Genomic DNA, 12,798 nt, shown 5'->3' on the forward strand with positions numbered 1-12,798 from the left:
CAGGATACTAATAAAAGAACACAGCACTCGCCAAGAGCAAACGCTGTGGCATAGATGGAGAGCCGATAGTACTGTACTTCCATATTGTGCCACTGAGTTACGGGGAATAGGCAACAACAGGACGAAAATCTACACCGAGTTTAGATTCAAGAAGTATAAGTACACACGCATCAGGGAAAAAAAAAAAATATTCGTAATAGTGGAAGTACAATATGCTCGCTCGTGCAAGAGCTTCTGCAAATTAAACAAAATCCTGCTGTTACAGATTCCACAAAAACAATTCCGAATCGACGCCTGTCAGACATGGAATAGCATCGAGCGTACTAAGGAAAAAAAAAAAAAAAAAAATCACCACACAATTCACGGTAAGACCATCAGCCAATTTGAGAACGGATTTTATATAAGATTTAAGCAAAATATCAAATTGTCTTTTCTTCTCAAATGACTCCACAATGGAACTGAAGTATTTTTATGGTTTGTTGTTGTTTTTGTTGCCGTCATTAATGCGACACTTCTACTACTACTACTAATAATAATAATATCAGCAACAACAACAGCAATATTAATAATAATAATAATAATAATTAATAATAATAATAATGATAATAATAATAATAATAATAATAATAATAATAATAATAATAATAAATATTATTATCTTCACCCTGCCCTAGGGTGGGCTAAGGAGTAGCTTAATGTATTGGCAACATTGTGCACAAGCACTTGTAGCACTGAGTTTGGTTCTGCATGGCTGGGTAACATCAATATACCATTGTCCGTCACAGCGTTAGAATGTTGCAGCAGTTATGCCATTTTTCCGCCTCCCTGGGCTGGAGAAGGCCGTTGAAACTGTCACATGGACCCTCTGTCCCTTAATTTAGTGATTCTATAGAAGAGGAAGACCTGGACGACTCTACTGGGGAGGAATATGAGCCAGTGGAGAAAGATATTGAGAACAGGGATTCCCCCATTCTCCTCCCCCGTTCTCTCTCATCTTTCCCAGCTGGGTGGGAAAACACAGCTCACAGCTTGGGAAACTGGACTAGAAACACGATGGACGGTCGTCCTGCACTTATTTCTCCTATAAAGAGTATTTTTTTTCCCTTTTCCTTGATTTATATGTCCTTTTGGATTGTTTTATGCAATAAAATTTTGTTCCGTGTTTGGTGCGGGATTGGGTGAGTATAAAATTGCAAAAATGTGTGGGATGGTACGGGTTAAGCTAACATGGATCAGATTTAGTGATCAGATTTCTTATAGATCGTCGGTGGAAATTTCTTACCCATATACGAACATCGCTGATGGGCTGCGGTTGGTGCCTGCAAAGCTGCAACATCCATACATGAGCAAGACGAGTATGTTTCGTTCTTTGGTTAATGTTGACATAGTTTTGTACTAGATTTCATGCACATCATCGATGGAAATTTTGAGCCAGGTAGACGAAGTCGATGGTCAATGTTTTTGTATGAGACATATCTGTGCCTGTCTCTGTTGAGAACTCAAATCCACGAAAGTGTTGACTGTAGAAGGACAACTTGTTAACCCGCCCCATCCCGAAGTTTTCTGGGCAGTGGTACGCCCCAGTCCCGACATTTTTGGACCTTATTTTTTTTGGCTCAAACATCCACTTTTGGTGAGAAACATCGAAAATTCATTGACAAATCACTCACCTGAGGTTTAAAATACTCGATCTAGGTACGAGTACCTCCTTACCTGACTGGGTTTTCTAACAGGCTGGCACCAAAGAAAACGAGTTCTATGGGAGGGTAACTATTTTATCCACTCATAAACAGTATTTATTTATTTACTTGGTACGAATTTATATGTAGTACAAGAGTATATTGGTTTTCAAACTGTAATATAGGCATTATATGCATTGTTTCACTCACTAACTCATCACCATTCATGACCTTTTTTTCCCACATTACCTGATCATCATTTCTGACTGTTTCTTCCTCTAATGCTATGTAAACTTTGTCCTCCACATTGTCATCGACTGGGGAATCACTCTGGCCCTGAATGTCTTTATTGGCCAGGTCACTGATAACAGGTGAATTGCCAAGACAATGGCGTGCAGGGGCGGGGGAGAGGTTATGCGGTGTAAGGCATTGTTCCTGCTTGGCATCTTGTAGAGAAATAGAGGAAGGTGTCCCGTGTATACGTGCCAAAAATTACTCGCGAAATCACTTGCAAAAATTGAAAATTGTGCAAATTAGGGACCTTGCAATGTTGCCGCGTTAATTCACGTCTCCAGGATATGAGTGCACATCATGTGAGGAGGTGAATTCGCGTCTCTGGGACGCAGTGGGTTAATAAAGGTTCTTTGGAGTCACAACTTGAGTTCACACGTCACTCTACCAGCATTGGGAGTCATCCAGGGTCGATATATAATAGTCAAGTATCTCATAAATTGTGTTATCTAACAGTATCATTACAGTCTACCTGGCTCAGAGATGACGAGCAGTCTTGGTAATTTATAAGGGAAGTTCATATTTGAAACTCTTGATCCACTCCTCTCACGAATCGCTGGTACAATATTTGAAAGACATTAGTAAAATGCAAATTTATTTACAGGACTGTCAACTTAACCCATGGATTGCACAATTACCCTTTTTTGTCCATCCCATGGTGTGCAAAAAATTAATATTTTTTTTTCGTTTTTGTTTTTTATCAACTTGAAGTTAAACATCTAGGAAATCATCTAGTGAAAAATAAAAAAAAATATCTTTCTCCATCTTTGCGTAGGGCCATGCGTAAGTTTACGTACGGGAGTAGTGAAAAATTAATAAAAAAAACAAAAAAAAAGTTTTTGTTTATTCTAAACTTGAAGATAAACATCCAGGGAATCAACGGGTGAAAAGAAAAAATCTTTTTCTCCATCTTTGCATAGTGCCATGCGTAAGTTTGCGTAGGGGTGGAGTAGTTAGCAGTGACGCACGGCCAGCACAGTCTGAGATGTGGCTCGCAACATGACGCTACCCACCCTGAGCTGTGGCTAGCAATCCATGGGTTAAAAGCTTACATAATTTCGTAAAAGATACCAAGGTATTTAATAATATTAATAATAATAATAATAATAATAATAATAATAATAATAATAATAATTATAATAATAATTCATCCATCCATCATCCAATCCTACGTTGCCCCTTGAGGAGCGTAGGAGCCCGTGGCTAGGCAGTAGGTCCTGACATTTGAGATGAAAGTGACCAGCCTCACTCATCCCTGAGTGGCTTTACGTGAGCAATAAACCCCAACCATCCCTTGGATATAAACCTTCACCAGCTCAATCAGACTAGAGGGCAATAAATACTCACTAAACCACCAGGCACCAAAATTTGGTTATATGGTTACCACCCAGCGTAATAAATGGTTTCCTGGTGTACAGGAAACCATTTGGCTTGTCACTCAGTGTAGAGTCACCCACAGGCAGAAGGAAGAGGAAAGAATGAAGGAAAGAAAGTCGGAAGAGGGAGTGTAAAGTCACCCGTAGGTAGAAGGACGAGGAAAGACTGAAGGAAAGAAAGACAGAAGAGGATGGAAGGAAAGAAGGATGGAGGAGAGGAAAGGGCAAACACCCGAGAGCAGCACTACGAGTACATCCAGTGAGTGGATGGTGAGCGCCCCCACACCCACCACATAATAATAATAATAATAATCTATCATCCAGTCCTTCTCAGTCCCATCAGGAGCATAGAGGTCCAGGGATAAGGCACTCCCTCTGATGTTTTAAAGCAACGGTGACCAGCTATGATGGTCCATGACTGGCATTATATGAAGAAGAAACCCCAGGCACTCCTTAAATGAAAACCCTTACTTGACTCATCGGTTTGGAGAGCCCAACTCGCTAGACCACCAGGCGTCCATTTTATCATATGGTTACCATCCAGTGTAGTAACTGGCTACGTGAATTACGGAAAAGTAGTTGGTTTGATACTAAATGCAGAGTTACCTGAAGGTTGCACTGTAGCATGACGATGACCATCATCATCGGCATCATCCCGTGCCTCGCCCACATAACGATGGAGTGAGCTAAGATCTTGAAACAAGGAAAGAGAGAGTACAAAGTGGGATAATAATCATGCCCAGTGAGATAGGCCATACAAGCATCCCCACAACATTCAAGTTTCTGGAATCCTGGTTTTAACCCCAATAATAGGAAGACATTTTTTAAAGATTTTGTTCTTCCTCTCTCAATACGATTTTGTGCAGCCTAAGCTGTATGGAAATGGGGAGAGGGGAAGACTTCTTGTTATGAAGGACTTAAAGACTTCTTTTTGGTCGATAACGCTTCTCATAATATATTCTTGCTACTTCCAGACTTTTGTATTCAGCTTGATATAAACCCATGATAGTGAAGGAGTTATAGAGTCTTCATTAACACATTCATTATGATCATTTCAGTTTTACTGATTCATGCTACGAAGAATTTTTTTTTCTTTTAACAAGACATCACCATGCAATTTTGGCCAGTTCAGTGAAACTTCTAGTTTTTGAAAAAGAATATCGTCTGCTTGTGTCTAAATAAATTAATAATGGGATGGAAAGATTCAGCATCTTCACAGCCACGACACATTTCATTTTTGTCTAGGTGTCTGCAGACGACTGTATTTAGCATTTGAATAAATCTGGAACTAGATTTCGATTGTGCCTTTACGCTTTACTGTGAGAGGGGCTGACTTATGGTGAGTAACAAAGTTAGATGATGGCATGAACAATATATGAGCGGTTCTCGGATGAAGGGGTTAATGGTGTCGAGTAATGTTACACATTATGCATATCCGTGATTAATCAACCATGTAGGGTGGTAATGCTGTATTTTCCTTCCTCCTACCAGACGATTTCAAACAGGCCGGTAGAGAGTCCTAGCACGCAAGGGTTAATGAAGGCTTCCTTATCGCCCCCAGTTTTAGAGCCTGTCCTTGGCTAAATAAATGGGTCGCGAAATAGTAATGATTAAAAGCAACAGTGCGCTGTCTAAGTTAAGGAATTGAGATTATTACATTTAACTCTTGCTTCTACCAAACTCTTCTATTAAGTCAGAGAAAGCATTCTAATATTAAGGGTGTTAATAAATGTTATATCTTACTTGTTCTTGTAAAAGTCTCTCCAAAGCTGAATAAAATCGTCTGAACACGGCGGAATAAGTCATATTCCTTGGGAAGTGGCACAGTTTTTTTTTTTTTTTTTTATGTGTCCAACTCTGGGCATAGTGTTCACAGCCTGCTCTCAAGGCCCAGTAGTCCTCCTACATACCATACACCTTTCTACATGTCACCACTTCGGCGCTAACACCCACCGTCTATATTGAATACATGCTAGGGCTGTCTCATACAGGACTGGTGTACTGGTATTAGCGGGGGTATTTTTACGACATGTCGGCGGGTCTTCTGGTAGATCAGTAAAGTCTGATTTCATGAAATTCAAATCCTTAAACTGTTCCCTGCCCCAGCGTGGATTTGAACCCGGGTCCAGTAGTACTGCAGGCCACCTCTCTACCAATGATTGGCAGGTCTTGTTAGTTATCCATTATGCATGCATGTGAAAAATGTGATTAATGTTGTATAACATCAGGTAATGGCCTAACCTGTAGTATTAATCAATCATATTTCACACTCGGGCACTGATACGTCATTACCAATTCTTAAGGAAACAGCACTCAGAACCCAACTTAGTGGGAAAGAGGACCAGAATGATGATGATGATGATGATGACGAAAGACACTTGCCAATACCCTTTGTAACTAGACAGTGAAACAAGCTTATCAAAAACAGTTTTATTTGGCTTCCCCCACTCCCACCCCACCCTGGCCACTGATGCACCCTCACTCTGGCCATGACACCCCATTTGAGCATCCGATGCTAAAACATGCACTACAATTTTCCAACGAACTCTCACACAATCACACACTCCAAATTTTACATTCTGAATTTTACAGAGCAGGAACATAGCGCCTACATTTTCACGGTGGATACGTGGATTTATCTGAGCAGAACAAAAATATCTAGTATCAGTAGAAGCAAAATACCATAGACCTTAAATACAAATGTCTTCATAATTCTCACTCATTTCAATGCTCCAGCATTACAGACATTTGGTTTTGATATTTGTCTTAGGACTACGGTTGGCTGAGTATCAAGCTTAAATAAACCCACTAGTTGTTTTGTTTCCTTGAGCTGAACAAAATCGTGTCGTATTAACAAGAATGAAATGCTTAAGATGTCCAGTCTACCATTATATGATTCGGTGGTGAAAGTCAAGGTTCAAGAGCAATGGAGAAATAGAAGGAGGGAAGGAAAGGAGGAAGTAATCCATACAAAGAGGGTAGAAAGGGTGTAAGATGATGGAAAAAAGGGCAGATTATAAGAAAGAAGCCAAGGAGCAGTTGGGGAAATAATATCTGGAGCACATGGGGGAGGTGGAAGGTGTGTGCAAGACATTCACAGAAAAAAATCTGTGCAGCATATAAGGTGGTGTGTGGGGCAAAAAGAATACGAATGAGGGTGCAAGAATCAGCAAGGTGGAATGAAGAGGTGAGACAAGCTGTGGCGCATAATAAGAACACATAGTGTGGTTGGGAAGCAGAGGCATGGAGGAAGTTAAGAAAGCAGAAGAGAAAGGTATATTTAGTGAGAATGAGAGAGGTGGGAAGATTAGTAAGATTAAGTCAGAAGAAAGTGGATGAGCAATTTGGAAGGAATTTGAGTCTAACATGGAAGGAATGTAAGAAAATGTTCTGGAAGGTTCTGGAAAGAGGTAAAGGAAGTTACATAGGGTGGTAAAAAGTTACTGGAGTGAAAGATAAAAATGGTGGATTGTTATTGGAGAAGGGAGAAAAAGTGAGCAGATGGAGAGAACATTATAAGGAACTGTTAAACGTAGAGAATGAAAGTAATGCGAGTTTTAGTGGGAGAGGAATGGCTGGGAGAAGGAGGGGGGTGAGAAGGGGGGAAGAGATCAGTAGGATGGAAGTAACGGAAGCAATGAAGAAAGTCAAAATTGGGAAAGCCCCAGGAATTGATGGAGTGTGTGGTGAAATGATGATGCATGGGGGAGAGATAGTAATAGAATGGATATGGAAGAAGTGCAGATTTGCTTGATAGGAAGGTGGAGTCCCGGAGGATTGGAATTCAGGTATAATTATTCCCCTGTACAAAGAGAAAGGGGAAAAAGAAGTGTGTGGTGATCATAGGGGCATTTGTCTTCTGAGTGAAATAGGAGTTTATGGTAGGATACTTATTGACAGAGAAATAACAAAGGAAATAGATGGAGAACAACAAGAAAGTTTAAGGAAAGGAAAAGGTTGTCTAGATCAAATATTCATCCATAGGTCTTTAGTAGAAAAGTTTCCAGAGAAAGAAGTTGTATGCAGCAGCCTTCATGGATTTGGAGAAAGCATTTGACAGAGTGGATAGACTAGGAAAGTGGAAAATATTAAGAATATATGGAGTAAATCAGAAGTGTTGAATGCCGTGAAGAGTATGTATGAGGGTGCTAAGGCTTCGACGCATGAGGATAATGAACTGAGTGATTTTTTTCTATCTTAATGTTGGATTGAAACAGCGGTGTGTCATGTCTCCATGGTTGTTCAACCAATATATGGATGGGGTTATAAAGAGATACAAGGAAAGGCAGTGGATGTTGGAGCTGCCCTAAAGACAGAGGGCAGCGCTTGGAAACTTCCTGTACTGTTGTTTGCAAATGATATTGTATTGTTATGTGATGACGAAGGCGAACTGCATGGCTTGGTGAATGGGTTTGGGAGAATGTGTAAGAAACTGAACCCACAGGTGAATGAAGGGAAGAGTAAAGTTATGATCATCGAGAGAGAGATTAATTCGCTGAATGTAGAATGAGGTTGCTGGATGAAGTAATGGAAAATGTGAGCACATTTAAGTACTTAGGTAGCGTGACGAGCAAGGATGGAAGTTTAGAGGATGAAGAGCTTGAAAGAGCACAACAAGGAAGACAGGTTGCGGGTTTTCTGAAAGCAGTGAAGTGTGCATGGAAGTAAAAAAGTCGCTGCATGATAGTATTGTGATACCAACCCTAACGTATGGATGTGGAGCTTGGACCTTGTTGGAAGGACACAAGTCAAGAGTGAGTGCAGCGGAAACGAGTTATTTGAGAGAAGCATGTTGAGTTACATGGAGACAGACTGGCAAATAAGAAAGTGAAGGAGGGTTGTAGTGTCGATGTGGATGTGATAGAAAGTGTTAAAGATATACACTGAGGTGGTTTGGCCATGTGGAAAGGAAGGAGAGCGAGAGACTTACCAGGAGAGTGTACAGTATGGGAGTGAGGTGGAGGAGGGGAGAGGGAGGGGGAGGCTGAGGATGAGATGGAAGGATGGAGTGAAGAGGTATATGAGAGAGGGGGGTGTGAGCTGGGGGGAGGGCAGTGAAATGGCAGGGGAATGGGTGACATGGAGGCGATTTTTTTGTGGCCAGGTCTTACGGGATTAAGGCGTCTTGCAATAGATATATAGATAGATTCGATGCTCCATAACTCCAAACTTTCGTCACTGATTTTAGGAGGAGTCTGAACAATCCTCCAAAATAAAACCACTGTGTGTTTGAATTTCTACTGGCAGAGCAAAATCACCTCGTCCAGGCAGGTGCGAAATACCGTAGAACTTCAGAGGGCCTTTTCCCAATAAATTCTCATTCAGCAATCCAGCAATCCAAGATTTCCACTCCGATTTTGGCATGAGTCTGAAAAGTCCTAAAAAATTAAACCACTAGCTGTACAGTTCCTCCTTCAGAACTGACTCGCCTGGTGTTCAGTTGAACCAAATATCCCAATGCCAAACTCTGGACTACCATTTGCCAACCATTTTCCCAAACAATTCACACTCCAACACCCCAAACATTTGTGTCTGACTTTGACTCGAGGTTTCTCTAGGATGAACTTTGATTCAAAAGTTACGCTGTGTTTGTGTGTTTGTTTGTTTGTTTTTTTCTGCAAAAATATGTCTGCTTTAATACTCATTGATAGGGTTAGGCATATGACAGAGGAGCTAGTTGGAGAAGAACAAGGGGGATTTAGGAAGGGAAAAGGGTGTGTAGATCAGATATTTGTTCTAAGATGTTTAGTGGAGAAGTATCTAGAGAAGGGAAGGAAAGTGTATGCTGCCTTCATGGACTTGGAGAAAGCTTATGACAGAATAGATAGGCAAGGTATGTGGAAGGTATTAAGAATATATGGAGTGGAGGGGAAATTGTTGAGTGCTGTGAAGAGTATGTACGAGGGAGCTAGGGCTACGGTGCGAGTGGATGGTGAGCTGAGTGAGTTCTTTGATCTCAATGTGGGACTGAAACAGGGGTGTGTGATGTCTCCATGGCTGTTTAATATATATATGGATGGGGTTGTAAAGGAGGTGCAAGGTAGGGCAGTGGATGTGGGGGTGGCCCTAATGAATGAGGGTGAGATTTGGAAGCTTCCGGTGTTGCTGTTTGCTGATGATACAGTATTGTTGAGTGAAGATGAATGGGAGTTGCAAGGTTTGGTGAATGAATTTGGGACAGTGTGTAGGAGGAGGAAGCTGAAAGTTAATGTAAACAAAAGTAAAGTTATGGTGTTTGAGAGGAATGAAGTCACAGAGTGTGCAGTGAGGTTGGATGGTGAGGATATGGAGAATGTGAGTGCATTCAAGTACTTGGGTAGTGTGATGAGTAAGGATGGAACTTTGGGGGATGAAGTACGTGAAAGGGTACAGGAGGGAAGAAAGGTTGTTGGTACACTGAAAGCAGTGATGAGAAATAGGGAGGTGAGTATGGAAGTTAAGAAGTCACTGCATGATGGTATTGTGATCCCTACCCTGACGTATGGAAGCGAGGCGTGGACCTTGCAAGAGGGGAACAAGTCAAGAGTAAGAGCAGTGGAAATGAGTTACTTGAGAGGAGCATGTGGAGTGATGTGGAGGGACAAGTTGACGAATGAAGAAGTGAAGGAACGTTGTGGGGTAGGTGTGGATGTGGTTGAAAAGCTTAGGAGAAATACACTGAGGTGGTCTGGACATGTGGAGAGAATGGAGAATGAAAGACTGACTAAGAGGGTGTATGTAGGTGAGGTGGAGGGAGGGAGAGGGAGGGGTAGACCGAGGATGAGGTGGAGGGATGGAGTTGAGAGGTATATGAGGGAGGGGGGGGTGAGTTGGGGGGAGGGTAGTCGAATGGTGGGTGACAGAGTGACTTGGAGGCGTTTTGTCTGCGGCCACCCTTTGCGGGATTAGGGCGTCGGGCTATAGATAGATAGATAGATAGATTTAATTACATATTCAGTTCAATACTTCACCAGTTCCAAAATCTCAGCACCTACATGTGACTAACTCCGACGCACTTGGACACTCCCACACACCAAATTTAGACATCTGATTTCTCGTACTGGAAAAAAAAAAAAATAATAATTGACAGTATGAATAAAACATCCATGCGATGTTACAACGCGAACTCCGTATTTCCCACCAACTCTCACACAATCCGAAACCCAAACACTGTAAACTTTCGACTGTGATTTTGGCAGGAGGCTGCGGTAGGCTGAACATTGCGCCTATATTTACCCACTGGATGTTACGATTACTCTAAGCAGAAAATATCGTCCGGTTGCAATAAGGACAAATTTTAATGTTACAGTTTCGAAATGGCTAGCACACAAATACACACTTCGTCGCTTGGTGGGTTTCGTGGACGAAAGTCAAAACATCAGAGTGTTTCTGGTCCAAACCTGGGATCGAACTCGTGTCAGTTCAGTCAGCAGATCACTTCTCTAACCATTTAGTCACCACCTCCCTCATATTCTACTTAATCGATTGTTGAGTGTTGGGGCTTATACTGAAAAAAAAAAAAAAAAACGAAATTTGGGCGATGCAGAAAAATCTGGTGTCCTAATTTTTCAGGTGAGGGGTACGAAAAAGAGGATAGCAGAACGTATATTTGCTAAATTCGTAAGGCTTTAAGGGTAAGAGGATGTACGGTAGTTAATATAAGATATGTGTGTTAATGGAATACTGGGGTACTTCTTTTGTGTGCGTGCTGAGGGAAGGATTTGGGCAAACCAATATGATACATGCAGATGGAGGGACGGGGTGGAGAGGTATATGAGAGAGGGGGGTGTGAGTTGGGAGCAGGGCAGTGAAATGGCGGGGGACAGGACGACGTGGAGGCGATTTGTTTGTGGCCACCCCAAACGGGATTGAGGCGTCTGGCAATAGATAGATATATAGATAGATAGTTGGAACCCATGGTTACTTACATGTGTGTGTGGGGGGAGTGGATCCCGTTTCCCGTTCCTTGATTTGTGTGTTACAGAGGTTCTGGGCCTCCAGGTAACACCTCTCCTCACATCCTAGAAGAGTAAAGCCTTCCCTGTTCCGCATCCACCCACCACATCACACACCCGCCACAACCAACCAGCCACCCAGCCAAATAGCCAGCCAGCCAACCAAGCCAAAGAACGAAATCAACCAACCAACCAATCCAAACAACTAATCAACAAAGTTAACCAACCATGCAAACAAGCAACCGCACCAACCAGTCAACCAAACCAAGCTAACAAAGCTGACCAACACTGCATCTACAAAACCAGGCAAGGAAGCGAGCAAGCAACCAAACAAGTACCAACCAAGTAAAGTAATATAATACGCAAGCAAGCTAACCAAAGCGTGTGGCTCGCGAATATCCCCTGGGTTAGGAATTTTATACCTTAAAGAGGACATGGAAGTGGACGATGTGAAATAGGAACACAATGGAAAGGCAAAAAACAGGAGAGAGAACTGGAGGCAGAAAGAGAGAGTATCGAGGAGTGACGCATGAGGGAGACATGAGATGAAAAATAATAATGTGAACGAGGGGAGAACAAAAGCAAGAGGGGAGTGGGAAAAGAGAAAGGTAGGAAGAAAAGTGAGGAGGAAGGAGAGAAGAGAAAGAATTTGAAATAGAGAATGGGGAGGGGACCACCGAGAAGTTAGAAGGAAGAAAAGGAGAGAGAGAGAGAGAGAGAGAGAGAGAGAGAGAGAGAGAGAGAGAGAGAGAGAGAGAGAGAGAGAAACAACAAAAAAGAGAGGGAAGATAGGGAAACAGGACAGAGGGTAGAAGGTAGGCGGGAAAGAGAAGAAGGAGGTGAAGAAAAAAAATGAAAGTTGGGAAAAGAATTAAACGAGACAAGAAAAACTGGAGGCAGGAGAGGAAGGATAAAGAAGGGTGAAGAGAGAACTGAGGCAGGAGAGATCAGAGGAGCTTAGAGGAGGAAGGGAAGAAGGAAGAGAGGAGGAGAGGAAGAGGGGGAAAAAGTAGAAATGATAAGAGCAGGAGGCACAGAGGAAGAGCTGGAAAAAGGAAGTTGGAGAGGGAAGAGAGAGGTAGTAAAGAGAGAAGAAAAAGTAGGAGGAGAAGAGGGAAAAGAGGGGAGGGAAGGAATGCAGAAAGAGATGACAGTGGGCATGGAGGAAATGAGGGAGAAATGAGAGTGGAAGGGAAGCAAAATAAGAGAGGAAGGGAAGAAGAGGATTGCGAGAGGACAGGGAGAACGAGAGAGGAGAGGAAGGAAAGAGCAGAGTCAGTAAAAGAGAGAGAGGAGAAAGGAGAGGGGGAAGGAGGAAACTAGAGGAGGAATGGAAGAAAAGGAAGATTATGGGAGCGTGGGAGATAAAAAGCGAGGAGAGGAAGGAGAAGCTGAGTGAGGGATAAAAAAAAAAAAGTGGAGGAGGAAGAGAGAAGAGAGAGGAAGGGGACAGAGGGGAAGATGAAGAGAGATCTAATTTCAAAGAAGAAAGGAGACATGATGGAAAAAGGTCGGAAT

Source organism: Coenobita brevimanus, chromosome 30, assembly GCF_032717465.1.
Source record: "Coenobita brevimanus isolate Jiangsu-jjx chromosome 30, ASM3271746v2, whole genome shotgun sequence".
NCBI classification, from domain to species: Eukaryota; Metazoa; Arthropoda; class Malacostraca; order Decapoda; family Coenobitidae; genus Coenobita; species Coenobita brevimanus.